This window comes from Vombatus ursinus, unplaced genomic scaffold, assembly GCF_900497805.2.
Source record: "Vombatus ursinus unplaced genomic scaffold, bare-nosed wombat genome assembly UNPS02014830.1, whole genome shotgun sequence".
NCBI lineage: Eukaryota > Metazoa > Chordata > Mammalia > Diprotodontia > Vombatidae > Vombatus > Vombatus ursinus.
In genome coordinates this window covers 14730025-14753367 of record NW_020954608.1, presented here as the reverse complement: position 1 = coordinate 14753367, position 23343 = coordinate 14730025, and the positions used below count along the sequence as shown (strand labels likewise).

The 23343-nt window shown below is 34.9% G+C and overlaps 1 protein-coding gene across 6 annotated transcripts in view; it reads right to left on the bottom strand.

Annotated features, from left to right (window-relative positions):
* Positions 1–23343, bottom strand: part of PTPN12 (protein tyrosine phosphatase, non-receptor type 12) — a 94377-nt gene that overhangs the window by 70086 nt on the left and 948 nt on the right. The gene's annotated exons all lie outside the window — the stretch shown is intronic.

Below are 23343 nucleotides of genomic sequence, written 5' to 3'. Positions count from 1 at the left end.
ATAGGGATGTTTTAAAACACCACATAATTTAATGTTATACTTGATATTCACAACTACTAAAACTTACTGTATAAAAATTTTATAAAATCTTAGCCTTTAGAAAGAACAGCACATAATATGAATTTAAGAGAAATTTCCTTAAGTGTTGTAGCCCTTCAGATGCTCAGTGTTCCTATTTGCAGTTGATAGTGTACTGACTTTATTACTCTCCTAAAGAAGATGCATAATCAATCAGTAGAGTTTGGTCTAACAAACCACATGAAAAAAAATCAAGGAGATAAAGAATTGTTTAGACAATGCGATCCAGTTTGGGGGATAATCCAAAGAATGCCTCCAACAGTACAACTTCATCATCTGGGACAGACAGCAAATGGATCATCAGCTGGGCCCAAGACTGAATGAGGGCAAGCTAGACTACCTTTAGGAAACTGCTAAATTCCTTTAATAACCAGAAGTTTCTCCCTGAAAGAGTAAGAGTATTCTTTTCATCAAATAATTTCAGTAAGTATTAGGATCATAAATAGAAAACTTTAGGTGACCTTAGAGGTCAATTAGTCCAGTCCTCTAACATTTTAGAGATGAGTAAACTAAGCCCCACGAAAGTTAAGTCCCTTTTCTAAGGTCACACAGATAGCATCATAGCTAGCATTTAAGCTCAGGCCCTATGACTTCAAGTTCAGGTGGATTATTACAATACTATATATAATAAATCACCTGGAACTAAAGTGGAACTAATTTTCCTATCTTCCCATTAGATATTCCCTCATATCACTGAGACTCATAAGTCACAACATTTAGAATATATGAACATATATCAAGATTAAGGCATATTTTATAAAGCCAGTCCATGAAAAATTATTTAAGTACTTGAACTAAGAAGTCACATAACAGTAGGAAAACATTTAAAACTACAAAGCACAAAATCCTACTCCTCCAGAAATTCCCTTTAACTAAAAAGAAAAGCTACTTCAGATTCACAGCTTAAAAAAAAAAAATTGAATTACTACTTCAGGAAAAAATAATACTAACAACTTTTCTATATAACTTCCATAAGCAAGACAGTCCAAAAAGGAAAAAAAAGCATATTAAAATAGATTGTCACAAGCTATACAAATGGCAAAATAAAAAGTGTAGTAATATTTTCCACTAACAGTGTACACTTTTAATTAGCCAAGTTGAAATTCTTTCAAAGATGTCATGCCAATGATGACATATATGGATGTTAAAGGCTGTGCATATTAGAGATAAAAAGCCATTATTTGACCTCAGCCTATTCAACTATATACAAAACTGTCATTAATTGCAAGAATTTGTATCTCTGCTTCTTAAGATACATTATCTTGCTATTGTTGCCCAAAGATTACTTTTTCAGACCTGTTGTACTTATTACAGGGCTAGTTTTATGCCAACTTCATGAAATAATAAATTTGTTGAACTGAATATTTCAATTAAAAAACAGACTAATAAGCACTTTTGCACCTATTATGTACAAGACATCATATAAACAATATAAACAATAACATCATATAAATAATGACAATGAAATACTAACTGACCTCAACGAATTTCTATTTTACTGGGGTAGGAATTATGAGGAGAGATAAAGATTGGCACACAAAATCATGTATAATACAAAGTTAAAGAATGCTTGGGGCAAAGGAGATACCAGACAAAACATTCTAGAAGAACGGCACTTAAATTAAGGTCTATGAACTTATTTTTGAAACCTTTTGATGAGTTAATTTCAATATAATTCGTTTCCTTTGAAATTCTTTGTATTTTGCTTTATAAATTTAAAAACATTATTCTCAGGAGTCCATAGGCTTTACCAGATCTCCAAAAGGTTCTACTACTCAAGATTAAGAACTTCTACTTTAGGAATATTGAAGGAAAGGACAATAAGGCTAAACAGAAGAAGTGGCATCCTAACTTGAACCCTGGAGAAAGATAAACTATCTAAAAGGAAGGAAGGAGGAATGCATTCTGGGCATCAAGAACAGCTTGTGTGAATGTAAAGAGGCAGGAGACTAGTAAGCTCAAGTCAGAGTTAATTCTGCAAAGCAAAAGGGTGTGGAAGATTTGGCCAGGGGTTCAAATTCTCTATCACTTCATATCTATGTGACCTTGGGCAAATCTCACTTAATCTCTATGGATCTCAGTTTTCTCATCTGAAAAGGATAGGGTGGGACTAATTGTTCTCTATGGTTCTTTCCTTCTCCAAATCTATGATTCTGTTTGTAAAGTAGTTATGTGAAATATATATATATATATGTATGTATGCATGTATATGTACATGTGTCTATATATATATAGACACACACACACCAATCAACAAATAAGAATTTATATAGACACACATACAGACACACACACACACACACACACACATACACACACAGAGCAATCAACAAACAAGAATTTATAAAATGCATACTATGTACTAGGTACTGGGAATAGAGATACAAAAATCCAACAGTCCTTGTACTTCAGAAAGTTTACATTCTCTTTGGAGTAACAGCATAGAGACACACAAGAAGATACAAAATACAAAGTAAATACATAGATTAAGTAAGAGATAATGGGAAAGGGGCTAGATTACTAGCAATTGGGGGAGAGATCAGGAAAGGCCTCCTGTAGTAGTTGGTGCTTGATCTGAGCTTTGAGGGAAGCTAGGGATGCAGAAACAAAGAAGAGCATTCCAGGGACCAAGAGACTGTAGAAAGGCAAAGAGAGGGAATGCTATGCGTGAGGGAGAATAAGTGGGCCAGTTTGGCTAGACTATAGTGTGTATGAAGGAATGTAATATGCATGAGCCTAGAAAGCCAAGCTGGAGCTGAATTGTGAAGGGCTTTAAAAGACAAACATAAGAGTTTATATTTCTTCCTAGAGGAAATGGGGAGCCAATGAAATTCTTGAGTAGGGTAATTCCCTGGCAAGATTTGGCAGTTTGATGGCTATGTGGGGAGGAGGGAAAGAGAGGAGTTAAGGATAACATTAAGGTTACAAAAGCCTGGGAGACTAGAAGTATGGTGGTGCCTTTCACAGACATACAGAAATTTGGAAGAGGGATGGGCTGCCTGTGTGTTTTTGGGGAGGGAATAAATGAGTTCTGTTTTAGACCTGCTAGATTTAGCTCCAGTACACGCAGTTTGAAACACCTAATAAGAAACTGTTGATATAAAAATGAATCTGAGGAGGTGGGAAGAAAGAAGGAGAACCAAGAGTCATTGGCAGAGAAATGACAACTAAATGCATAGGAGCTCATCAGGTCACTAAGAAAAGGCATGTAAAGACAGAAGAGTCTGGGAGACATCTCTTTAGGTTGTGTGATCTGGATGACTAACCAACAAAGGAGGTGGCAAAGAAGTGGTCAGACAGGTAGTGTGAAGAAAGCCCAGAATGGTCAGCAGTGTAAAATACAACAGCTAGATTAAGAAGAAGGGTCACTTCACTGTCATAAACTAGGCTAAAGGAAAAAAGAATAGGGCATGATATCAAGAGTTTTTGAGATTAAGAGCAGGGAGACAAGGGAGGGCATGGTGAAATGTCCTCAATTTCCTCCATAAAATAAGAAGTGAGCCTCTTAGTTAAGAAAGGCATCAATGAGAGATGTGAGGAAATTGAGAGAAGAAAAGCTTCTATGGGGAGTGAGATAGGGATTCAATTACAGAAGCATTATGTGGAAGAGCTAAGGATTCCTAGGTCCCAACAGTTTACCGGGAAGGCATATGTGTATGGACTGGAAATCTGAGTAAATTCAAAACAGAGGTGGCTTAATGTTTACCACTAACTTCAAAATTAACATTGATCAGAGGCAGATATAAATGACCTAATGGTTACAGGATTGGACTTAGAATCAGGAAGACCTGACTTTGAATCCTGCCTCAGATATTCGCTTAGCTGTGTGAACCTCGACAAATCACTTGACCTCTCAGCCCCAATTTCCTCATCTGTAGAATATGGAAAATGGTACTGCCTTCCCGAGGGTGCTGTGAAAATCAAATGAAATAACATAAAAAAAAATGCTTTGCAAACCTTATGGCATTATATAAATATTAACTATCATTAAAAACAAAAGAATTAGTAATTACATAAAAATAACAAAGCTATTTTCTTCTTAACCATCTATAACATGCTAGTCACTGAAGACTCAATAATAATTTGTAAAAATTATAGAATTTAAGCTATTCAGTGGGAAATACCTTCAGCAGTAGATATATTACTAACTTTTAACCTTGTGGTACTGGTTAAAATGTGTTGAACTAGCCAGAACCTGGTAATTACACATATAATTTAAGGTTTTCTTCAACTTAACTGCCAACTCTCAAAATCTAGTTTATTGAGAATGTACTCCAATTCAATTTGACTTAGGGATAGGGGCTAAATCTGTGACTTGACTGGCACAGGGAGTTCCTGATGAAGAACTTCCTCCACTAATGCAGGGCCTCCCCTTTTTAGCAATTTATAATCTTAAAGAGTGGCCTAGAACACTGAAAGGTTAAGTGATTTGGCCAGGGCCACATAACTAGCAAGTATCAGAATCAGAACTTGAACGAAGGTCTGCCTGGTTCTGGGGCCAATTATCCACTACACCAGGGCCAAAATTCAATAATCATTCTATGAAGTGCCAATTATGCAAAACAAAGGAAAAGAAGCCCAGTCTAATGAATATGGTGCTAGCCTTGAAGCAAGGAAAACCTGGGTTCAAGTTCTGTCTCTGATATATACTAGTAACATATATCCTATATTTGATGCTGAGTGAGTTATTAAATCTCCCAGTGCCCAGAACAATTTCTTCAGATTATAAATTATAGAGCAGTTGTAGATAAACATTGGTAATAGAATTCCTTCCAGGGACCTCCCTAAATGGACAAAATCCTATTTTCAGACCAAAAGTAAGTGCAAAGCACTCTAAGTTAGGGGATATGGAGCCAAAAACAGTTCTTGCCCCCTCCCCCAACAAGCTTACATTCCCTTTGATATAGACTAATATTATTCTCCACTGCCGCCACCAAACCTATCAGCTCTCACTTTCTCCTTATCCACCAACTGGAGTCATCAGGTCCTTCAACTTATATTTGTTAAACTTTTAAAACTTATACTCTAAGTAGTAAACAAGAAAAGAGCAACAGCATGGCCAGAGTTTCATGACTAACACGTTGCGGACCATAGAAAACGAAGTTCCAATATCAAGGAACAAGAAGGAGCCAGCAAAGCTGAACTGGGTTAAAGAAGTTAGGACTACAGAAAAAGCTCAAGGATTTAACTAGTTATGTTTTGATGTGATTTAATCACACAAATACCTCATATTGTTCAAAATACACACTTGAATTCTTTGGATACACTTCTAAACATGTGCTTCATAGAAAAAATAGCAAACAAAATTTTTAAAGCTGTCTATACATTAAACTAATTTTGAGCATTCATTTCTTAGACAGGAGATAAGATGGTATCTTTAGGAAGAAAAACCTGATCCTGAAACCTGTGTTCTAAGTTCCAACTCTACCACTACTTCAGTGGCAGATTTGATATGCTATCCTGGAAAGGTCATTTAACTTCATTAGGTCTCAATCTCCTCATTTACAATATGATTAGTTGGGTGAGATAAAATTACTTCTTAATCCTGCTTCTATTAAGATTTCAGTACTATACATTGTTATCTGGAACTATTTTATTAATTATATATGGTTTAATCATCTCAAATTACAGAAAATTTGTCTCACATATAAGATCAGTTCCTAATAGCATAAATGAAAAAGCCAAAGTGAGAAGTACTTAACAATATTTTAAAGCTAAATTTTTAACAAAAACAGAATATATATAAAAATAACATTTAAAAAATATAACTTCCTTCTCTTTCTTAATTGGACATCTCTCATATCCTTAACTTCTCCATTCACAATTTACTACCTTATTTCAGCCACTCAACATACTTCTTATATATACTACTGTAATAGCTTCCTAATTGGTTTTCCTACCTCATCTCCCTCTTACCAATCCTATCTTCCATACAATAACTGAAATGATTTTCCTAAAACAGAGAACTGACTATACTACTTCCTACATCAACTCCAATGGGTCCTTATTACTTTGAGGATTATATGTAAACCACTGTTTAAAACCCTTTACAACCTGCTTCCAACCTTGATTTCCCATCTTAAAAGACATTACTCCCCCCCTTTGTACACTATATGGCTCAGTCAAAATGGCCTCCTTACTATTCTTTACCCACAATCTGTCACCTCCAAAATCTTTGCACTGGCTGTATCCTATGCACTGCTCCTCATATGCACCTCTGAGAATCCTTAGTTTCCTTCAACGCTCAGCTCAAGTACCACCTTCTACGTGAAACCTTAACTGATCCCTATAACTACTAGTAGTCCTGCAAAAATTTAATTTTCATGTATTTACACATGTACATGTCTCTCCTAAAAGAGACAGTTCAATGAAGGCAAAGAGGGCTTCATTTTTGTCTTTATATATCCTCAGCACCCAGTATCTAGTACAAAGCACGTAGCAGGTATTTGTTGACAGATTAAAAATAAATAAATAAACAATGCTTCAAGTAAAGGCATTTACAACAGCCTTTTTGCTATTGCTACACAACGGGCTTTCAAATGCCCATTTCCAGTCAGGTAACCATAGCTGAGAAGACGTTAAAATAAGAGGAAACTAAGTGAGCATAAGGGGAGAAACCTTGTAGAGGGAAACTCTTCTCTATTATCTTTCTTTTGAAAAGGCACAAATGTACCTTTTCTATCAACTGAGGTATATCTTACTAGGTGGTTTCACTACAGCCAAATGAACAGTTTGGCGATGATTAATGTAGAAAATCCAACCATCATAAAGTTAGATTTCTCTCTTTCAAGCCTACTATATTTCTAAGGAGGAGTGAGTGAGTCCAAATGCACCTTTAGTGACCAGTGACTACAAACAACTTTAAGCAAGAATGAAATATGAAAACCCGGAGTTATAGAACACAAATTCTTTCTTTTAAATTATTAATTTATTTTTAATTTTCAACATTCACTTTGATAAGCTTTTGGGTTTTAAATTTTCTCCTCCTCCCTCCCCAAGACAGCACACAATCTGATATACACCCTACATATACTTTCCTATTAAACATATTTTCACATTAGTCATGTTATAAAGAAGAATTACAACCAATAGAAGGAACAAAAAAGAAGAAACAAAACAAAACAGAAGAGGAAAAAAAAAAGAGCAAATAGTATGCTTCGATCTGCATTCCAACTCCACAGTTCTTTCTCTGGATGTGGAAGTCTCCTTCATTAGACTTTTGGAAATGTCTTAAATCCTTGCATTGCTGAGAAGAGCTAAGTCTATCAAAGTTAGTCGTCACACAACGTGGCTGTTACTGTGTACAATGTTCTCCTGGTTCTGCTCACTTCACTCAGCATCAATCCATACAAGTCTTTCCAAGTTTTTCTGAAGTCTGCTTGCTCATCATTTCTATCATATTCCATTACATTCATATAGCCACAACTTGATGGGCAACCCCTCAATTTCCAATTCTTTGTCACCACAGAAAGAACTGCTATTAATACTTTTGGAAAACAAATTCTTAATCACCTCCCGATTCCTTGAGTGTCTATAGCAAAGATGTAAAGCTCTAACTGTTATCATGCTGATCCCAAGGCTCTTCTCCCAGTCTCTAACTATTACACCCCTACCTCATAGCTCTAGAGAAAACGTCTTCTTTTTTTTTTTGGTGAGGCAATCGGGGTTAAGTGACTTGCCCAAAGTCACACAGCTAGTACATGTCAAGTGTTTGGTCTGAGGCTGGATTTGAACTCAGGTCCTCCTGACTTCAGGGCCGGTGCTAGCTGCCCCGAGAAAACTTCTTAAAGCTTAAGTATATGACTCCTATCTTGTGTATCTCCAAAGGAATTAAAAGGGATTTTGTAGAAAGGTACTTGATGTACACTCCTATCTTGTGTATCTCCAAAGGAATTAAAAGGGATTTTGTAGAAAGGTACTTGATGTACAAGGTAGATATGGTATAGACAATTATTTCCTCTAATACCAAATAAATACTTAAAATACAAGAGGCAAAAGCATGCACTAATAAATAACTAAAACATAAAATAGTAATTCATAACAAAGGAATCATGGAAGGCCACAAACAAATACATAATAAGTACATGAAAGGCATTAAGAACTTACAAATTAAGCAATTATAAAATACCACTATTTCAAAACTGTTTCTGGACAAAAAAAATCAAGGAACAACTAGATACACAGAGAGATAACTCTCTCCTAAATGCCAAGATAGGCAAATAGAATATCAATGTCAATCTTCCCAAACTGATTTACAGATTTAACGTAATAAATACCAAAATGAAACAAAAAAAAAAGGCATAAAGTTCACAAAGAAAAATGGAGGGCAAGAATATCAAGTATTACATAGAAAAGGAGAATGGTTGAAATGGGATTTGCCTTAATAGACTTCATTCATATTTCAGCAAAGCAATCATAAAAAACTTCTGCAACTGTGGGGGAGGAATATAACAGAAGAAAACAGAGTCCAGAAATAGAACCTGATAAAAATAAGGCAAATATTTTATAAGTCCATGTCTAAGGAACATTGGGGGCTATAAATTTAATAATAACTGTAGAGAAATCTGATTAGCCGTAAGAGAAAAAAAAATTGGATCCTTACCTCATACAACTACAGTAAATTTAATCAATGATCTAAATACATATCACTTAGAAACTGGGGGGAAAGAAAACTATATTTGTCTCAAATATGAAGAGAAATCTTTTATATCAAATAGAAGAAATTACTGCAGACAAAAGTTGATGTGTTTAAACAAAGATAAAAGGATTTTGCATAATAAAGCATTAATCTCTAAAAAAAAAAAAGGCAAAAAGTGAGAAAAATATGTGCAACTAAAATAATCTACTACATAAAAGTTTTGACCCAATTATCTAAAGGAAACTAATTCTTACCTATAATAGTAACACACACAAACCCCCAATGAAGAAATGGTCAAAGTATAACAAAAGAAAACAGAACCATGAATTACTGTACTAGTTGTTGGGATATACTACTACTATACACCAATGTGTCCATCTAAATATCTCCTCAGCACCTAGTAACACAAATATTTTCATTCACGGCCCTTAAGATCACTGGTTGAAGGAGGAGAGTTTGCAATACTCCTTGTTCCCCCATGGTTTCTTCCAGGTTCTACTTCTACAGCCATCATTCAGTAACCTCTCCTCCTTTCAGATCCACTCAATCTATCTCCCAATCAAATTTTGCTATCTGTTATGTATGACTTACAGGACACTCCCATTCTTTCCACAATGAAGTCACTGACTGGCAAGGGGGGAAGGAGAAAAGGTGGATGTTTGCTGACTGAAAATATCTACATGTGTAATTTTTAAAAATAATAATCTTGAACCATTACAAAAATAGCTCAGTAAACAGCCTACCAGTGTTTTATCAGTCCTTCAGATCCTCAGACAGTAACAGAATGATCTATTTCAAAATGATAATTTTTTTTAAATCTCAGTGATTTTCTTAGTCTTCCTATCTATTTACTCAGTCATTTATGATGAAAAAGAATACATTAGTTTCCTTCTGGTCACAAAGAGCTGTGATCTCTGTTCTAGCACATGTGAAAATATACTGATCTGATTCAATCTCCCATGTTTATCTGAAAGTGCTCAGTAATTAAAATTTATTTAAAAAACAAATGACTTTGGTTTTATAGTGAATCCTCTTTTTAGGTTGTGCTGTGTACATGGAAAATTTTTTTGCCTTGGGGCAGCTAGGTGGCACAGTGAATAGAGCTCTGGCTTTGGAGTCAGGAGGACCTGAGTTCAAATCCAGCCTCAGACACTTGAACACTTACTAGCTGTATGACCTTGGGCAAGTCACTTAATCCCACTTTCCTCACCCAAAAAAAATTTGTCTTTATGTATTTAAGTTCAAAATGAATAAAAAATTTAAAAATTAAAATTAAAATGACTTGGGATTAAAATTTAAGTTCAGCAAACATAAAAGGATTGCCAAAAGAGAGTGTACTAAGCAGTAGCTTAAATAGAAGGGAAATTGATAAATTTTGACTACAGAAATGCTTTATCCCTTACCAATTTTCTCAACTTTGACTTTAAGAATATGACTTTTAATAATTGCCAAACACATCACACTTTACTACCACATTCCCAAATACCCAAGTTGCCCAATTTGTAAATAATAGCTAGACATTTTAGTTTTATAGAAGTCTTACAAAGAAAAAATAAAATATTCCTTAATTCACAGAATTTAAATGGGTTGCAGATGAAAAAGGTTTGACATCTTCCTAGATAATTATAGGATCACAGATTTAGAGCTGGAAGAGACCTCAGAAGTCATCTATTTCAATTCCTTTACTTTACAAGTTAGCTGACTTGCCCACAAGTTCACACAGGAAGGAAGTTGTAGAGCCAAGATGAACTTTTACTTTTTAAAGATAAGGAAATCAAGACCAAAAATTGAAATAACTTATCCAGGATAAATATCACTCTTAAATGATGGGATCTATGACTTGGAACAAATTTTAAAATTCCTTGTCTGGTGTTCTCTCAACTACACACTGACGACAAGATCAAGGTACACAAATTAACTTCTTCCTTACTTTCCTATCAATAGCAGACAGGGAATTTACCTGTGTAATAAAAAAAAATTTTAAAGTCAGATTGCATGGAAATAAACTCTCCACTATAAGCAAACTACATACTCCTGCTTCAGAATATTTGTTCTAACAGACTTGAATGCAGAATATCAACTAATTTTAAGGCATTTCTACTTTTCTGAATCACCTTTTCCCCCATCTCAACTGAAATTTCATTGACGTAAAGAATTTCTTCTATAGATGCAGACTACCAGATCTTCTTTAACAGTCTTAGATATCTAGGGCATTGAGGAATTAAATGTCTTGCCAATGATCATCTAGCTACTGTGTGTCAAAGACTTGAACACAGCCTTGCTAACCATTAACTATACCACAATGCCCTACTCCTTTTAAATCATTCAGCTTAACAAAATCATTTATCTAGGGGCTTCCAATTTTGACCTCCACAATGGGCTACTGAAAATAGCACTAAAAATGCCCAAAGCCAGGATATGGAACATTTTGTTCAAAGAACAGTAAGTAGGCCACTATCAATGGACAGAAAAGTAGTGGTGGAGTGGAAGAAGACTGAAAAGGGGAAGGGGATGCTGGTTTATAAAGGGTTTGGATCACCAAACAGTATTGTATACTTGATCCTGGAGGGGACAGGGAACTAGTAGAGATTATCAAGTGGTAGGGGGAAAGGAGAAGGTGTGTGACATGGTTGGGACTGTGCTTTAGGACAACTGAAGAGGATGGACTGAAACAGGAAAAGACTAGTAGCAAGTCAACACAAAAGCAGGCTCTTGCAATAGCGAGGTCTGAAATGTGACAGTATCAGAGCACAGAAGAGGACAGATGCAGGATGACAAAGGTGAAACTGACAGGCTTTGACAACAGATTAGATATGGCAGGCGAGAAGAAAAGTTGAGAATGACACCTACATTGCAAGCCTGGAAAACTGTGAAGATGGTGGTACCCTCAACAGTAATAAGGAAGTTTGAAAGGGGGCAGCTTTGGGGGTAAATATAATGAATTCAGTTTTGGCCTGATTGAGTTGAAAACACCTACCAGACATCTACTTTGAGATGTCTAATATGCAGTTGGAGATTCAAGATTGGAGGTCAGTCAGCACAGAGATACAATAATTGAATCCATGGGAGCTAATGAGATCATCAAGTTAAAAAAGTAAAGGAGAAAAAAAGGCGGCCCAGGGCATATTACTGATGAACAAATTCTGACCCAATAACATTTCTAACTTAAGCCATTTTACCCCCTCTTAGGAAGTCTGGTAGTCCACTGCTCCTCGGGACTCATCATACTGATGCCAGACTGAATGTGGTCACCTACTGACGCATTTTAACTCTTCTGTACATCAGAATTCCACAGCCTTCATCACCACCCTCAGCATCGACAGTAGCAGGAATTACAGGCATATACCACCACTCCCAGAAAGGTTCTACTGTAATATTCAAGAGATAATGGTTTTAAACAAACTTTTTTTAAAATTCCACAATTTGAAAACTAATTGTTCAGGTCCTATTTATGATGTACAGTATATTAAATTTATTTTGTTCAAATATTTCACAGAAATTAATACAAGGAACTCAAACCATATGATAATAAATTTTGTTTTTATAACAGGTTATCTTTTTTAAAATTACGGCAATTATTTCAGAAGAATTAAACAATTGGCACCGGTTCCATAAAAAACAAGTATTTCATTACCAAGACTCTCTTCTTAGTTGAGAAAAGCATAATTTAAGTTATCTTTTTAGTTCCATTTAGCAAATCCAATCTTACTTTACATTCCATTAGCACTGTTCTTCATAATTTCATTCTTTCTATAATCAACTGTTTTCCTTAGAGCTGCTAAGTTCTCTTCAGAGACCTCATTTTACTATTAATGATGACTCAATTCCTCCGAGTTTTGATTGCACAAAGGAAATTGTGTTTTTATTTTAGTATTTTGAACTATGAAGGGAAGGGGAATGGGAAGGCTCAACCAGACTGCCTCAAAATTTTAAAAACTGATATAAAACCAGAGAATATAGCAATTTCCACATATGGAAGAGGGCTCAGAAGCCTTTCTGGTCCAACTCATACATGAACAAGAATTTCCTCTTTAACACACACTTGACAAGTGATTATTCAGCTTTTAAAGACTCGTGGTGAGAAGTTTATCCTTACAAGTCTAAATGCCTACTTGTAACTCCCAGAACTCCAAGTTCCGCTTTCTGGGATCACGAAGAATAAATCTACTTCTTCCATATGATAAACCTTGAAATATTTATTAACAGAATGTCCTCAATAAGTCATCTTCTTCACACTAAACATCCCTGATTACTTTGATGATCTTTATTTAGGTGGTATGATTTCAGGGCCCTTCACTATTCTGGCTGCCCACTCTAACTACTCTCTAATTTAATCAATATCCTCTCCCAAATGGAGATGTCTAGAACTGAACACAATATTCCAAATGTGGTCTGACCAGAACAGAGTACAATAGAGCTATTCCCTTCCTAATCTAAGATTTTATGCCTCTTAATTAAGCTCCTACCTTTGTAGGTTACATGTTTCTCTTCCTTTAGCAATATGTATATTTCATTAACTAAACTGCAGAAATACCAAGGAAAGAAAAGATTTCTTTTTGTGTACCATCCTGAAACTCCAGTAGTACCAATTAAGATTTAAAAATCTGAAAATATTTAATTGCTCAAGTTAAAAAAATCTACATTCACTGTTTCTACTTAACTTATGTAAATAATGTAGCATTAGGAATAGAATTCCAATAAGGTGGGGTTTATCATGTGAAACAATCATATAGCATGTTCCCAGCCCAATGTCCAAGGGACAGATTTGTTAAACTTAAAAATACCCTATACCATACTCAAGAAGATAAGGGGTGTGTGTGTGTGTGTGTGTGTGTGTGAAAAAATGATGTTAGAAAATACAAAGAAGTATCTTTCCCAATTACATAGAGAGGTGATTTTTTTTTTCAGTCAATGGAAGGATTTGTGACAAAACAGATGTGTTTGACTACATCAAAATATAAACATTCCTATACAACAAAGACAATGTATTTATTTATTTTTCTGAATGCATTAAGAGATTTATTGACATCTTGAAATGAAAGTCAAATGGGAAGAGCACATTTAAAGCAATTCACATCTATGCAATACCAGTTAATATATACTTTCAGAACTCTAGAACGGACTACATCAAAGTTAGAAAGTGTTCTCACAAAATCTCACACATCACAGGCAGCCGGGTGGAGCAGTGGATAGAGCACCGGCTCTGGATTCAGGACGACCTGAGTTCAAATTTGCCCTCAGACACATAGCACTTACTAGCTGTGTGACCCTGGGCAAGTCACTTAGCCCCCCTGCCCCCCCCCAAAATTAAAAAATTAAAAAATAAAGCTCTTAAAAAAAAAAACTCACACATCATTCCAATGTAGCAATTAACATTTTCTCCCTAAAAATGAGGAAGAGGATGGACAGGCATTCTTAGAGCCCATAATAATCAGAAAAGACAATGTATTTAAAATAAAGAATAGCAGTTTGGGGAAAATGTGTGGCAAATGAGATTTAAAACCTGACATCTTAAATACATAAGGAAATAAAAATGGGAATTCCTAATCCATAACAGATGAAGTCAATAAACAATTTTCACTTAAGGAAAACACACTGTGAAAATCATTTGGGAAAAAAGAGATGCAAATCGAAATCACTCTGAAGTACCACATGACATCCATCTAATTGATGAAAATAACAAAAGCAATAAAACTCAATGCAAGTATACACTCACATTCATTGCTGGCAGAACTGTCAACTTGTGGGATCTTCTTGGAGAGTGCTCTGGCAGAACATGATAAATTACAAAAACTAACATGGCCTCTGACCTAACAATTTCATTACTAGGAATTCATCATGATTTATTATCAAGAACAAAAAGAACTATCTCCTAAAAGATTTTCATGGCAGCATTATGTAATTGTAAAAAACTGGAAGCAACCTAAACATTCAACAGTAAAATTATACTTAAAATATTGTGGTTCACTAATGTAATGGAAAACTATAATGCTGAGACTGAAAAATATGAGCAAAACAAAAAGGTCTTAGGACTTTTATGAAATAGAAAAACACCCACACCAACAATGATCATGAACAAATGAACTAGGAATCAATGGACAAAAAAATTTTAATAGATATTTGGGGAATGACTGTCATATTTCATGCACTGGAATTGTGTAAATAGTTACTAATAAAAGCTTGTTTGATGTTAAATGTTAAACTTTTAAAGAATATCTTTGCTTTTAAAAGAAAAACCATGACACTGACATCTAAATCCAATAAGGTTAAGATTATTGGCATGAAGCTACTAAAAATTACAAATGCATCCAATTGACTTTTAAAATGTATATGTAGAGCTCTATTTGCATTCCTATTGCCCATTATTTCAACCTATCCTTTAGGTACTGATTATTCTATCATCCAACATTTACTATCCCAGCTTTTTTTTTTTTTTTACCTAAAACCAGTATTTGATGGCAAAGTGAAAACACACAGGTCATAGCCAAAAAAGAAAAACAAAAATCCCAAATTTAAAAAACAAGAAATGTAAATCACCAAAATCCTGAGCTCCTATGCTAAAGAGAAACTATTAATAATGGGTAGGAAAACACATAAATATTAAGGAACCTGTCTGAATTGCACAAGATCAAATAGAAAAGAGGAAATAAAGGATTCTAATATAAAACTAAAAAGTAAAGACACAAAACCAGGAATCTTATCTTAGAAATTTGAGCATTAAACCTACAGTGAGGAAAAATGGACTTTACCAGAATTAGTTACTTCTACTTGTAGACCCTTAGAAAGCCAAGGTAGTAGAGAAAAGAAACTTAAAAAAGGAAAGTAAATAAATTTTAACACATTCAAAGAGCTAAAATATACAATAATCAAGTGTTCTAAAAAAGGATTGTTAATCCCTTCTGAGGAGACCCCAGAAATTAACCAAATGTAATGTTTTAGACATTTCACCCAATAGTTCTACTTTACTATGTGGGCATGCAACAGAATTCAAGAAAAAGCTTAACCCTCTCTTTAGAGGTCACGATATGCCAGGAATAAATCCAAATTCAAAAAATAAATCCAGAAGCAAAGCCCTCTTAAGAGAAGAGATGCCACTTAAACCAGAGCCCCTTTGTAGGAAGATACCATCTCAAGGCCAAGGATGACATACACACATGTGTACTTATGTGTGTGTGTATAAATAAAAACATGGTCGGGCAGGTTTTTTTCCCCATACATTGAACCCCTCCATACAAGCCAAACCGGTGTTCTTGATGTTCTTCAAACACAACATTCCATCTCCAGCCTCCATGCCTTTCTTTGCAAGAGCAATCTCCCATTCCTAGAATATATGCCCTCCTTACTTCCTTCTTTTGGAATCCCTTATTTCCTTCAAAGTTCAACTTAGATACAAACTCCAAGATGAGAGTTTTCCCATGTAAAATCATCTAGTATTTATTTTGTCTACAATATATACATAGTACTTATACAGGTGCATGTTGTCTCCATGATAAAATGTAAGCCCCTCGAGTTATTTCAATTATTTCATTGTATCCTTGATACCTAGCACAGTCCCCTAGTATACATTAAGTAATTGATAAAATGCTAAAATGCTTATTAAAATATTAGAATCAAGGGTAAAGTCTGGGCAAGGGTAGTCACAAACAAAATAAACTACAATCAGATACTTATTTCAAAAGAATAAAAGAGAGAAAGCTCAAGATCCAGCTGAATGTAAAAGGGGGAGAGGTCTGAGACCAGATGGCTCTAAGCAAAATAAACTATTGATATCTACAATGGATTTCATTGCTTTTTTTCCTACTTTCTTCTAAAGAGAGGGATGGTGGAGAAAAAGAAGAAACCTCGTAAAAAGAGATGGCAGACAGAAAAATAAATCTAGTAATCAAAGCTATGCATGCTCATAAAATAGTGAAGACCAGCACAATGGATCAAAAAGCAATACAATTTGGTGTTTACAAGAAATACAAATAAAATAAAGACTGACAGAGTTAAAATGAAAGGTTCAACTAAAATCTGTACCTTTACAAAAACTGACCATATACTAAGACGAAAAGAATTCAAACAGGTGAAGGCAAAAATATTATATACATTCTTTGCAGATAATACAATAAAAATGGGAACCAAAAAGGGAAACTTGAAAATAAAGAGCAACGAATTGAGCATCCAACTCCAAAATCTATGAAGCAAATAAACTAATAATCCCAAAACAAGCAGAAATACACAAGTCTTGAAAATCAAAGAAATATAATTGAACATAAAATTATGGAAATAACAATTCAAACTAAGAGCTAGATTCTTTTTTTTAAAGGCGCATCAAACATATAAACCATTGCAATTGCTTGGCTGATCAAAAAGCAAAGGGAGAAAAGGACATCTTCACTGCTTAAAACTGCATTACCAATTCTACACATTTAGCAATATGCCAAACTTCCGAGGGGATTTACTCTGTAGAATTAAAGACAATTTCTGATTCTCTTTTTAATTAAAAAGTTTTATACAAACAAAATCAATTTAACAGTAAGAAAACTAAAAATTCCTTTAGAAAAACAAAAGGTAAATAATCTTAAAGAAAATAATAAAAATAAGTAAGAATGAAAGGTTCCTAGCATTACAAAGATCTCAAATTACACGACAAAGTAGTAATTATCAAGAATATTTTTTTCTGGTTAAAAATAAAAATACATCACCGGAACAGAGTAGATAACCAAGAACCATGGCAGATGAACAAAGCAGGTCAGTGTTCAATAAATCCAAGAATCTAAATTGAACGAAGGGCTCCCAAATTAACAAGAACTAGAACAAAAAAGTGAAAAGCAGTTTGGAAGCAAACAGGTTTACATGAATATCTTATACCATGTATTCTAAAATAATTTCCAAGGGAATAAGTGAACTTAAAATAAAAGGTCATATCATAAAAACAAAAGAAAGAAATGCCTGTCTTATCTATGGTTTGAGGAAAAACACATAACCAAGACAAGGGATAAAGGACAAAAGACAAAGCAGACAATTTTTTATTACATAAAACTAAAAAGCTTTGCACAAACAAAATCAATTTAACAACTGAGAAGAAAAACAGGCAATGCAGGAGGAAATCTTTCTATTAAATACTCCTGATAAAGCTTTGATAATAACCAAAATATATGGTTAACTGATAGCCCTAATGGATAAGTGGTCCAAGAATATAAAGTTTTCAAAAGAAGAAATGGAACTATCAACTACCATAAGAAAAAGTGTTTCAAGTCACAAATAAGAGAAGTACACATTAAAACAATTCTAAGGTTTTACCCCATACACAGCAAATTGGGAAAAATTATAAAAAATGGAAACAATGTTGGAAAGGCTATGGAAAAATGGCATATCAATTTACTTCAGGTGAAGGTGTGAATTTGTCCAACCATTCTAGGAAACAGTTTGGAACTCTAGAAGTCACAGACCTTCCAAATACCAAAATAATAATAACAATACTTTGTGGTAGAAAAACATCAGAAACAAAGTAGGTACAAATTAGAAAGTAGCTTAAAACTGTAATATAAGTAATTGAATAGTAATATATAAAAAAAGACAAATGTGAGAAAATTTTTAAAAACTAGTAAAACTTACATGAAAAGATGCATAATGTGAGTATGCATAACTAAGAGAACAATGACCACAATAAAATAAAGGGAAACAATTTTACTAAAACACATCAGAACTCAAATCAAATGCAGTGACCAATCTTGACTCCAGAGGCCTGGCTGATGATGAAACATACTTCCTTTACAGATGCATGAGACAGATGCTCTCAGACTTAAGTCTATGTGTCAGTTTGTTTTGCTTAACTGTACTTCTTTGTTATAAATAAGTGTAGGGGTTGGGGGTGGAGGAAGAGTACCAGAAAGCATTGATGACTCTAAAAACCATTAGAGGTTTTTAAGAAGAAAATTATATAGAGAACAGAATATAAATTTACAGTAATAACTGATAAGCTATAAATTTAATTAAACTAATCAAGACCAAAAAATAATCTACTGCATTTTGTTTAATTTTTATCTTTACAGTAATAACACCTTCACTATGCAGGTGACCCCTGAACCTCAAAGCAGTCATTATTAGAGACCCCAAGTATGTTTTATATATTCATCAAACCTTTCTGATGATAAAATTGGTTCCCCATGAAACCATACCCTATAGGTGCAAAAGCTATCTAGGTACTCCACTTTCATTCATTTATACCATAACTAAAGTTTACCTTTTCTTAGCCTTCCTATTTATATAGGCTTTTGACTTTACATTTATTTCTCTGCTGCTACCACTTAATTGGTTTAATAATAATTTAAGTAATGAGAATGACCTAAAATGTAATGTTTTATTCTAGAAATGGCAGTTAAAAGCATCAATAAACTTCTTTAATTTTTAAAAGAAATAAAATGTAGCAGAAAAAATAGATAATCAACATTTCCTTCTCAAATCTCTCACTAAAGACTTTCCAGAAAGTTACATCAATTACTAGCATTCACACCTTCTCCATATCTTGCTTAGTGGGGCCAGTCAATTCAATTCAATTTTTATTTTTACTAATGAGGAGAATACTAACCCTAAGCTTCTTACTTTTATGCCCTTAATTAAAAAATATTGGGGTGAAAACATCCTGCCATTCAGAGAATCCTTATATTCCCTTCAAGGCTCAGCTATGGTGCCACCATCCCCTCAACTAAAAAGTGTTTTCTTTCTCAATTCAAATATTCCTAGATCTCTTTCTTTCCTATGTTCTCTATCCATATTATAGTAGCTGGGTATACACGCAGTATCTTGGCATCTCCTTCTCCCCATAATTATAAGCAAAGAGCTATTTAGTTTCTCTCTTTTAAATCCCCAGCCAACAATATAGCAGTACCAAAAAGTCTTAAGGAATTGCCTGGTGTACCAAGAGGTTTAGTGACTAGCCCAAGGTCACACAAGTATTAAGTGTCAGAGGACTAGCCTATTAAGCACTTAGAAAAATCTTTTACCTCTTTTCTTGGATGCATATTAGGTCAGTCTAAAACACTTCATTCAAACAATCCTTCTACCCTTACTCATTTCTGTGAAAGTTCACAGGCCAAGACAAGGGGAAAAAAAAGTTTTAAAGTATTATTCCATAAGTTACAATTTTAGTTCAACAAAATTACCCTGTTCACAATTTCTGTACTTTTTCATTATCATTGCCATGAAATAGCATTACTGCTATGATAATATCAAAGCATGGCTAAAGTCTTAAACCTATCTATAAGGCTGCTCTCATTTATCCAACTGTATTATTTTAATAGCTATACACTAGCCAAAGAAATTAAAACAAGAATTTATCCCCATTAATATCACAAAGACTTGCTACAGATAGTACTACAATATTTTAGCATTGGCTTTATTAAATTCTTCTAACCCATAAATACAAATATATGGTTTTTCCCCCCTAGGTTTGATAACTGCCTGCAATCTCAATATTGCTAAGAAGTTTCTATAATAATTTCTGATATGGAATTTTCTGCTGTTTCTCTATATCTGAATAGCTACAGTTTATATAGATTTACAAAAGGCTTTTTCTTACAACCTTGTGAGACAACAGCACAAGGATCTTATTTTACAGATGAGCAAACTGAAATTTGCCCATTGTCACTCAATTAGCAAGTGTAGAGACTAATAAATGCTGAACATTTTTCAAGATTCATCTAACTAAAAACTTCTAGCCCTAGTTCTGTCACTTATAAGCTGTGTAAGTTACCCACCCATCTTTGGACTTCAGTGTCTCCATATATAAAATGATGGTGTTGAACCTGCTGACCACTGCCACTGCCAGTACTACTATATAATAATCTCTTTCAAAACATAGTTTTAAAATCTAGATAAATGATGAATTTTAGGGTTAAGATTAATTCTAAGCTATCTCTCACTCCTTTACTCATTCTTTTCTCAACCACTTAAAGCTGGGAGTGACCCTCTCTCTTCACATGTCTATACTCTCTCCAAAAAATGTCTTATCCATTCAACAATCATCTTTATAGAAATGGTACACACACACACACACACACACACACACACACACACACACACACCCCTTCCCTCTCCAACTCAAGTTCCACATATTATAGAAGATTTCCATCTAGAAGGTCCATTTGTACAATGCACAGCCACGACCTAATAGGGAGAAAATATACAGATTCTTATCTCAAATTTCTGCAAAGAGTACTTGATCAAGTCAAAAGACAAGGGTTTGGATCCTATATACAATGTAACCTGAAGCAAGCCACAATCTCTTTGGCCCCCAGTATCCTCAACCAATACAATATAAGTTCTGAGGAGAGATCACGATGATGCAGTGGAAAGAGTGCTAGATTTGGAGTCAGAAGACTAGAGTTCAAATTCCAGTACTGCCATTCACTACCTCAGTGATCATGGGCTGGATACTTCAGTTCTCTAGGCTTCCGGGTTTTCTCAACTGCAAAACTGCACACTTGATGACCTCTGAGGTCTTTTTGAGCCCTAAATTTGTGATCCTATTGTAAGAACGATTTTGACATAACTCTAGCACACTGGCTTGCACATAGTCAGTCTTTAAATAACAGTTCATGGAATTTAAACAAATCTGTATAATGAATGGGTTGCACTAGATGATTTCTAAGATAAGTCATATAAGCTTATAAATTCCCTTCTATGGTGACAGATAAGTTTTAGAGGTTTTATTTACATATACCCACACACATGCCAATCTCAGGACAGAAAGAAACTGCATCACAATATCTGACAATCAAGTCTGGCTACCTCTTAGTCAAGAAACAACATAAAGCAATCAGATAAGTTCCTTCCCTTTGGTTTTAGAGTTGGTGTGATGAGATAGACCTTAGTCATCAAACCCTGAAACTGGAGTCACCAAGCAATGCCTTACAATTATGGAAGCAAACTGAGATTGACATTTTTTCTCTCTCCCTAAGCAGATATACTCAGAAATAAAATAGTTTAATAAATTATCCCTGGAAGGCTTCTGTCTAAAACATAGAGTACACAATTTTTCTTCCCCAGAGCAATGACAGAAAAATAGCCTCTAACACAATTCAGGTACAGAAGAAGCTTTCAAAGAAAAACAAGAAAAGTCCCAAAATATATTTCACATTTCCCTGAAAATATACTAGTATTGGGAACCTGAATTTGAGGCAATAATCATAAAGCCACAGGTAACAAATCACTATGTAATCCTTCTCCTTCATAAAGAGAAATCTCAAGAATCTAAGTGAAGTAGATAAAAGTATCCAAGGAGAGCTAGAATAACAAGAAAACAAATGGAGATGAGCAAAGATTACAACTCCACTTCTTTCATTAGTTAGCACTGGAAAAAAAAATTATTTCTGGAAGTCTATATTTTAAAGTGAACATCTTTATCCATCCTTGTGTAGTAAGAAAAATAGGATCTCCTCAAATCCCAGTTATTGTAAAGAATGACCCCATTTCAAATTATCTCAACATACTGAAAATTCTTATCAAAAGAAACAGAAAATAACTTATTTACATTTTCCTCCTAAATGCAGAGCTTTATTTCTCAAATAAAAAGCACCGAAAAATGACAAATGAAACTCGCACAAATCAAGGAGAAATAGCCATTTCCAGCTGATAGGGTTAAACCACTTGCCAAACATTCTTTTTTTTTTCCTCTTGGGCAAAACTTTATCACTCCAGCCCAAATCAACATTTTCCACAAAAGCTTCAAACTATCAACATATCTTTGTTCCTTATCTTATGTTACTGGTTTCACAGAAAAAGAAAAAAAAAAAAGGAAAAACCACAAGGCTCTGTAAAGTTACCACAATTCATTTTAAGATCTAGGATCCACCTTACCTACACGTGAGTAGGGAGTTCTACACTAAAGCTTTAACCACAAGTCAGTTGATACTTTGCTTTAGCTGAAGGATAACCTGAACCTTAAAAGAAATACATCTACTTTCTCCTTTTGAATGTTTTCTCCCCAGCCCTTTCTGTGGATGCCAGCACTGCATCTTTTTCATTTTCTAAATATAGTTATGGGACTATTTGCTCCCTCAGGAGCAAAATCCTTCCCAAGGAGATCTCAGTTCTTAACCCCCTCTCCCCGAACCACCACTGGAAGGAGTAAGCACTTCCCAAAGTCCCGCTTCCTCTTCCATTCCTCAGACCTCCAGGGTTTCCAACGCCCCAGAGTCTTGCGCAATATCCGTAGGAGCAACAGCAGCCACCGGCCACCTCCCACCGCCTCCTCCCAGGACGGGAAATAATTCTTGAGGGGTCATTGTCCAGGAAAAAAAAGGGGGGGGGGAGGAAGAATAGTAAATTGAAGGATGTTGCCTTTATTAGCTCCCCTTCTCTAGATATAACCTAGATAGAACTAATCTACCTGCAGACAACTTCATGCCCACCCCCTCCCCTTACTATCTCCTCCCTAGTCGGTATAGAAAATGGGGGAGGGGGAAATGGGGGGAGGAAGAGTGAGGAAGGTTATCTCCCAGTTCAGGCCTCCAGCCCAGAGTACCATCGCCTCCGCCCCATAAGAACTATTGTTCCCAAGTTCCCCACCCCCACCCCGGATAGGAAGTGATATTCACATCCCCTCCATTGCCTTCAACAAAATCCCCTAGGAAAAGGCTTCC